The 8,253-nt window shown below is 35.5% G+C and overlaps 1 non-coding gene across 1 annotated transcript; it reads right to left on the bottom strand.

Moving 5' to 3' along the window:
* Positions 1-7,845: 7,845 nt before the first annotated feature.
* Trnap-ugg lies at positions 7,846-7,917 on the bottom strand. The gene has a single exon. It is a non-coding gene; the product is annotated as a tRNA-Pro (tRNA).
* Positions 7,918-8,253: the final 336 nt, after the last annotated feature.

Raw genomic sequence — 8,253 nt, 5'->3', positions numbered from 1 at the left:
CAGACAATATTTGTGTTGAGATTATGACGTAATATATAAAAGTAGAGAAAAGGAATTTTCCTTTCTAGCCCGTTGGGTTCGAGTTTCAGTCTAATCGCATCAAGCTAAGTACCACTGTTTACAAGGAGCGATTGCCTAACTGACCTGTTCATCCCAGTAAAATGGGCAATACCCTTAGTAAGACTGGTTCAATAAAGACTCCGGTTGGATCCGAAACTAGTCGGGCAATCCCGATAAGTACACGTATGTAAACCATTGCCTCTTCTAATTATTATGTTTAAGATGAATGACCAAATACATTTATAAATTTTAACTTGTTCAAGCAACGAAATAAATTGAAGTAATAAATACACAGCTCTTTGTATTTACTTAATTACCTGTTTAATATTGCAACAAAGAAATAAATTCCAAAAGAATTACCTTTTGTCTTCCAAGAATAACAAATGAGAGTTGAGCTGCTATCAGGCAGCAAATACATCCGACAATGTAATTATAATTCACCCAAACGAGTACTAAAGTAACGTTGTCTTGTGTTATATCCTTGGGGACTACCAATAACTCCTAAAATAATACAAATACAATTGTGGAAAAGAGACACAAATGTACGGAATGTAGAGCAGCGTCCCGCTCTCTCAAAACAAAACTCTGAGTTATACCCTTTGTGTGTCGATGTTTTTGTCCCGTATTATCTTATACAAGTCGTAAATCTGCTCCAGGAATAATGGCGGTCGTAAAAGATTCAGTAACCTGGGACTACTTGTTGTATCAGACTTTGTAATACTGTCACGTTTATATTAAGGTATTCTGCAGATTTTGTTTAAATTTTAGTCGAAGAAAAGTACAACGAAAACCTAAACGACTAAAATCGCGATGAAAAGCGATACGACTTACAAGTAACCACAGCTAGGGTATATTTTGTCGCGACTTGTGTTTGTGACTACCTGCGTGTAAATCCAACCTTACTTTATTCGCTCTATTAAGATTTCGAATGTGTAACTGACCAAACTGTAGTCCTGTGCTATCGTCCAGTGCTTCTGTGTACCGAAGAAAACAATTAGACCCATTCTGCTTTGTTATATCACAACAACACCATTCCTCGTCTTATTTTGTTAACTATTCAGTGCACTCTAGATAATGACGCAAAAAAATAACAATCCTCGCTTATCCATCATTTCTTTCAAGAAAATGGAAAAAGCTGATAAAAAATAGCAAAGTCAAGTACAGCGGCTTTACCTTAAAGACATCCAAACTATCCACAGCTCCCTCGAGCCCATTGTTCCTCCCTTATCCTACTACATCAGCGTATATTTTCCCAATCACTCTGTATAACAATAGCATACCGTCCCGTCCTGTATTCAAGACCTTTATATTCATTCGTCGCGATCTATTCACAAATGCCATTCAACGTAATTAAATTTACGTTCGTGATAATAATTTATCTGTGATAGATCATTGGAATAAAAACGGGTCAATTGCGAATTGGACTCGTGACACTCAGAGTTTTGTACAAGTAGGCTAAGAAAAACAAATCGGATTTTCCGAACAAAAAAATCTTGGACGTCTGGTTAAAATGAAGCTACTCATGGAAAATTATTAATTACAAAAATGGACAACAGATCTCGGTCTATATCCCACCACAAAATAGGTATCCATTTATTACGTTCATGCGTGAGGCTATGATAATACAGCACATTACCGTAAACATGAAGTAAATGCATTAATTTATGTAATCGGATAAAGTACTGTCGGCCTTCTAACACCGCTTGTAGATGTAAAAGCGAGACGGGACACTACATGGCGTAGAATGCCGTCTCTTTTCCACACATGCAAAAATCTCTAAAGAGTTAGCGGTAGGCCGTTTGAATACGAATTAGGGCACTCATGTTTACATTGTATATTCATAAGTTATTAATATTGTTATGGAGAACTGTTTTAATGTACACGTTTTCTTACTATCGGAGTTATTAATCAGGAACGTAAAGTTTGCGTGTATGTAGGGACTTGAAGTACTTATAGTAACTTACGTAATTTAAAGTAAATACAAGAAATTATCTGTTTTTAGCCTTCGTGTAATGTAAGTAAAAGCACTTTTGATGCCGAATTTTCTACTAAGATTCCAGAGGTGCGAGATGGAAAGACAAATTAACGGAAACGTGATTCATTTGTTGAACAATCGTCTAGAGGATAGAAACACAATTAAAAATGAATTTTATTTGGTTGAACATAACGTAGAAAGTAGAACGATAAACGAAATTAGAAATGACATTGTACTGGCGTTTACTATTTACCAGCTGTGCTCTACGCTATCACACACATTGTTTAGCTCCTTTTGATCTTAACGACATTTCGCCTAACACCTTTCTTGTCCAACCCTCTTTTAAACAAAAAATCATTTTTTTAAATTCGAAGTACTACAAAATTCCTGAGAATAATTTTATTATGATTTGAAACTCAACAAACAGTGTTTTTAATAACACTATTTACAAAAAAAATCTGCCATTTTATTAGAGAGGCACTTTATGACGAATTTAACTCAAGAATCGTTAAGCTGAGTAATATCAAAGCACGGGAATCAGAAAAGCAACAAAAGTTAACCCCTAGTATGTTTCCGTTTCCATAATATTCATTAAGGCGTGGGTCGGCCTCGGATTAATGTTGCCATTTTGTTAATGATCCACACTGCTTATATGATTTGGGTGAGCGATATACTGAATTATATTTCTTTATTACTTAAGTTATGATTAAATTATGTAAAAATCAAAATTGAAGCTGGTATTTTTATTCATACGTATACACATACTTAATTTGCGTGTGTAACCCAAAATTATTATCTTTAAACCCGCCCTGCTGACTTACTATACTAGTTACACATACCGCCTCTTTTGTACTTGATGATCTACAGATCTTATTGCATCTTAAACAAGTCTCAGGATGTTTCTAAGGCTGTCTCTCTAATGTAAAGGCTTTTCAGAAACTGATAACTACCTCTGTACGTAAAAATAAATATTGCAAGTCATTTATTAATCCACTTAAAGCAATAAGGTTATAGCCTTGACCTTTTCACAGTACTTAAGTCAGTCTAGTTTCATTTTGACTGTGAATTGTTATAAATTGACCTTTTCATTTCTGTTTAAAATAAATTATTGTTCTGAAATGGATTCGTTAAAGTTATAATTATTTAGTCAATATCAGTTTAAGTTCTACAATTTATTCTACACTTTACTTAATATATTTCATTAGCTTTTTGCCTTTGGCTCATCTTACGTAGGTGTTACTTGACGCAAAAATATGAAGAATTTATTAAAAAAACGTTTATTTGTCAGACCGAAGGACCCGTACAAATAGACACAGAAACAACGCATAGGCCACTCAGAAAATTAATGACTGTAAAAACGTTATTTCAACTCCTGCGTTTATTTGTTGTTGTATCAAGTGCATTACGGTAACGGTTCATGAAAGAGGTGGAGGGACAAGTGGCGAGACAGCAGAGCCTCTGTAATAGCACAGTCTAAAACATCTAGTGTGGTAAAAGAGTTCCGTTTTTAACATTTTTATTACTAAAGATGGTTATTATTCATCGTCTCATCGCAGGAGCTGGTGCCTAAGCTATAACTGCATAAGCGAATCAATCACAGGTTAAGCTACGCTAGACGCGGTTAGTTCGTAGATGGGTGACCATCTTTGTCAAAACGAGTTCCTCCGTGTTTCAGAATTCATATACAGTCGTTACAGGCTTGTAGGTCTGGCAACCACTCTAACTAAGGGGTGTCGAGTTGCCCAGGTAACTGGTTTGAGGAGGTCAGCTAGGCAGCCGCTCCTTCTAAAACACTGGTACTTAGCTGAAACCGGTTAAACTGGTAGCCGACCCCAACATAGTTGGGAAAAGGCTAGGCCGATGATGATTATGTGGCTATTATAACTTCTATTCATAGGACAGTAACTCCGCCATGATATTACGAATGTTTATAATTAAGTTGAAGAGAAATGAAGGGTATAACTGGGTAAAGTGGTCGCCTAACGACCGCCACTTAGTTAACTCCCTGCGGGTACAATCAATGTTTTTGAACGTCCCATTAATTTCACTAATATCACAACTTAATTATCTTATCCTTTGCTTCATTGCCTTTGATATATAGAGACGAATTGACTAACAGACGTATCGAACCTTTATAAATCGAGTTATTAGATACAAACGCTGTGCTTAATTAGTAATATTAAATTTGACGACATACGTTAAATCTTTCATGACTGCTTTCTATACATTTTCAAGTAAGCGATAAATTTGCAAAATTTTGAGTGGGCGCCACACATGTGTTAATAATTATTTTCCCTTTGAATGATAACATTTTATTACTCTCATCTCACTCGCTTAGTGATGGTAGAATTATAATATTAGACATTAAATACATAACTTTTTTGTGTTGGCGAAGCAATCCTCTGGCCACCCATCTCCCCACGGAAGAAAGCGGATAGTAGTGTCAGACACTTATGATAACCTCCTTGCAGAATAAATGATTTCATTTCCTTTCATTATCACGTAAAATATGTACATGTATTGTTTCCATTGCAGTTGTTCTACCACGCTTGCGCGAGTATTGCGCTCATGACGCGTCATTGGAATGCATCACGCGTTCATACTCGTACATGTGAATGTCGTCTACCTACGCTCTATCAGTTAGTGTTACCTAATCTGCCGCAATGGATTAGTTACATCACGATTGGCCTTAAGTAAGTTGGTGGCATTTAGATATTGTAATTGCAAAAATTTACTGCATATGCATTGCCTGTACCATAACTTAGGGCAAAATTAATAGATTAAAAAAATCTAAAATCCCATATTTTTAAATGTCACTCCATTCAAATTTTATCAAAATCGGTCCTGCATAGTTGTAAATTGCATTGTCATCGGGTTTAAAGCTACCCTGAAAATTTCGGCCTGCTAGCTTTTCGGGAAGTATTATTTTACAAAAACACGAACAAAAATATCGTACTTTTACATCTTTATCCGTTTACCTAAAGATTCCTTAAATAACGCAAAAGATATCCGGCTGTCTTGACAAAAGATGTCAAAGGAATATAAATACCTACTCGGACAACGCTCATATTTCATGCAAACCGATTAATCTTTATTGACGGTCGTACTTTAAAGATTTGTAAAGAAAAACGGAACAATGTTTGGCCACGGTAACCGGGGCGCGTAGATGGGTAAAAAGGTTTGAACCAGATTTTAGAATGGTTGTAGGTACCGTGGGATTATTATGTAGTTCATTAAGAATAGTTGATTATACTGTAAATAATTAGTTTCTGGGGTTACGTAAATTGTTGTTTTTTTTATATCCTACTACTATTATAAAGGCGAAAGTTTGTAAGTATGGATGTATGGATGTTTGTTACTCTTTCACGTAAAAACTACTGAATGGATTTGAATGAAACTTTACCACAATATAGCTTATACATCAGAATAACACATAGGCTAGGACAATTTTTGAGGTTTCTAATGTGAGGTCGTAAAAAAACACATTTTTTGCGCTTACATTGCAAACGCTGACTGAATCCTACAAGATAGATAGAAGGCAAGTATAAATTATAACTTATATCTTCTAACCACGCGGACGAAGTCGCGGGCAACAGCTAGTGTATCTATACGATGTCGAGGCAGTAATAGCTACATTTGCTTCTTTTTCTCTACTTATATTTACACCGTTACGAATGGCTGGAAATATTTTTACTTGTAATCTTTCTTTGTAAATGTTTCTTACCCGATTTCGCTACACATTGCATTTTGGACTTAAATGTGAAATACATTAAAGTCCAAAAGGCAAAGTTCACAGAAATGTCGCTTGACTCTACCTCCAGTAATTCTTGTCAGTATATCGCCGTCTGAAGTTTGTTCGCGGCTGATTTTCCGCAAGAACAGGCTACAACGTTTTGCGGCGATTTAGCGGGTCGTAATCGGATAGAGGCTCGATGAATGAAAACTTAACCGGGCTTGAGATTCCCGAAGTGCGGTTCGGGTCTTGTGGACCGTTTTATCGTAGAGTATGTATGTGAGATTTTCTTTCGGTTTTTCTTTGTCGGACTTAAATACGAAATCCTGATAAGGAATTGTAAATAGAACCATTGTGTAAGTGTTTGGTATTCTTTATTTAATTTTGGAATTACGCTCACACTTACAAACTAGTTCGGAAATTTTCAGAAACTTTCCAGCTCATTTAAAATCTTGAAGGTCTATTCCTCTTTTAAACATATCGAGTCGGCAATACTTAAACCCGAGGCTTTAATGAAAACTGAACGAGGGCATTTCCAGCTCAACTTAGCTTAGCTGATTCACAAAAGCTTCTTTTTTCGTTTTGTTCCTAGCCAACGCTGGCGTAGTCTCTCAACGAGAAGTACTGGAGTGGGGTAAAGCGAGCCGGAACACTTGAGCCAGAGATTTATGTTTAACTAAGCGTACAGTTTCATGAATAAGAGCATATGAAAGTAAGTTAAGTCGACATTGATCAGTATATATAGTGGAACAAAGTGGTTACTTAGGTTTACGCGAATGTTAGACATTGAAATGAAACTACTTATACAGATTTCATCGCGGTTTAATTTGTGATTTTAGTTCCTTCATATTTTAATAAATTATGTGTGGTTCGACCAACGCAGTATGAGCTCACTGTGTCGTGATGTCTTGCAGCGCTTCTCTTGGGTTAAGCCTTGAGTTTTTGTATTATTGGATCCCAAGTAGGTGATATCTTCCAGCCATCTTCTCTATTGAAATTAGGGTGCTTTGTGACTATGATACCTGCAAATGTGTGGAAACGTCGGGAACTAAAATCAAAAATTAAACCGCGCTTAAATCTGTATAAGTAGTTTCATTTCAATAGTGGAACAAGTTAGGTATATTGTTTTTTGTTGCCATAGAAAGGTTATTCCGCAACCCATTTCTGTCTATCTCACCTCTACTTTATTTTAACGTGTAAGAGGCTGCTAAACAATTATTGAGTGATTCATAACATTTTATATTCCCTATTTGTAGAGAGTAAATATTCAATTTTAGACTTGAATTTTCAGATTTCAATAATGGCAAAGCATGGTTCAAGATTTTTTTTGACTATATTTAATATCCCAGCTAAAAACCAATAAAACATTGTGTGTTATAAGTTATTCAAGTTAAGGTTTTTCTCAGCACAATAATTCGAATGAGATCAGAATCCAGGAAGGCGGTAAGTAGTGGAACGAAGATAAGGTTTGATCCATATCTCAGAAATCAGTATGATGATGTCCCTTTAATAAAGTGTAAAATAATAAGTTTTCTTTAAAATGTTGATACAAGTGGTCTCTTTCGTGAAAATGGAATTGGATATTACAGCAACAAAAATGAGTAACTATGTTTTGTTTTATTATACTTCAATGGTGACGATAAATCCGTAAAACCTGAACCAAAGATGAGCAGAACAAAGTTACAAATAAGTATGAACTATTCAAAGTAATATCAGTGTCCTACCTTCTGTACAAGTCACTATGAAACATTACCCAGTTTTGCGAACGTAACGCCATCTATGCTGAAGGACGTGAACTATCACTGCAACGTGCTATGCACTTACTGAACTTGTTTCAAAATATTTCAAATCTATCCTGACCTGAAAGGCGATGAAATGAAAAATCTTCTGTGAAGATGTGAAACAGTAATATTAGTTTGAAAAATGATTCTTAACATTTCAAAAAAAAAGAATTAAATCAAAGTGGTAATTTAAAGCCGAAATATTTTAATTGATAGTTTAAAGGAAAATTACTTTAATAAAATATATTCCTTACTCATAAATTCGAAACTTTGCCAAAAGCATTATGTAAATATTAGGGCTCGTCCGGGATTTGAACCCGGGACCTCTCGCACCCAAAGCGAGAATCATACCCCTAGACCAACGAGCCAGGTGCATGGACTGCTGAAATTATGATTTAGTATCGATAGTTGCTGAATTTATCGTTTTTTTTATCTTTGTTAATATTTAAGGGGTTTTTATCCACATGGATATGTTAACCCCATTGTACCTTCTACAAAATTTACTTACACGCTACTGAAAAGGGATTTGATTTTATCGTTATTTACGAAAATAATAATTATCAGTAAAACACCGGTCACGTGTGAGTTACGCTCACGACACAAAGTGCCGTATATAGGTACACGGTGATTTTTTAGTCGTCTTACAAAAGTAGCCCAGTTCATGTATCAGACGTAAAATACCCCTAGGCGCGATTATTATTTTT

This window comes from Trichoplusia ni, chromosome 5 (assembly GCF_003590095.1).
Source record: "Trichoplusia ni isolate ovarian cell line Hi5 chromosome 5, tn1, whole genome shotgun sequence".
NCBI lineage: Eukaryota > Metazoa > Arthropoda > Insecta > Lepidoptera > Noctuidae > Trichoplusia > Trichoplusia ni.
This window is presented reverse-complemented; position numbering and strand designations above follow the sequence as displayed.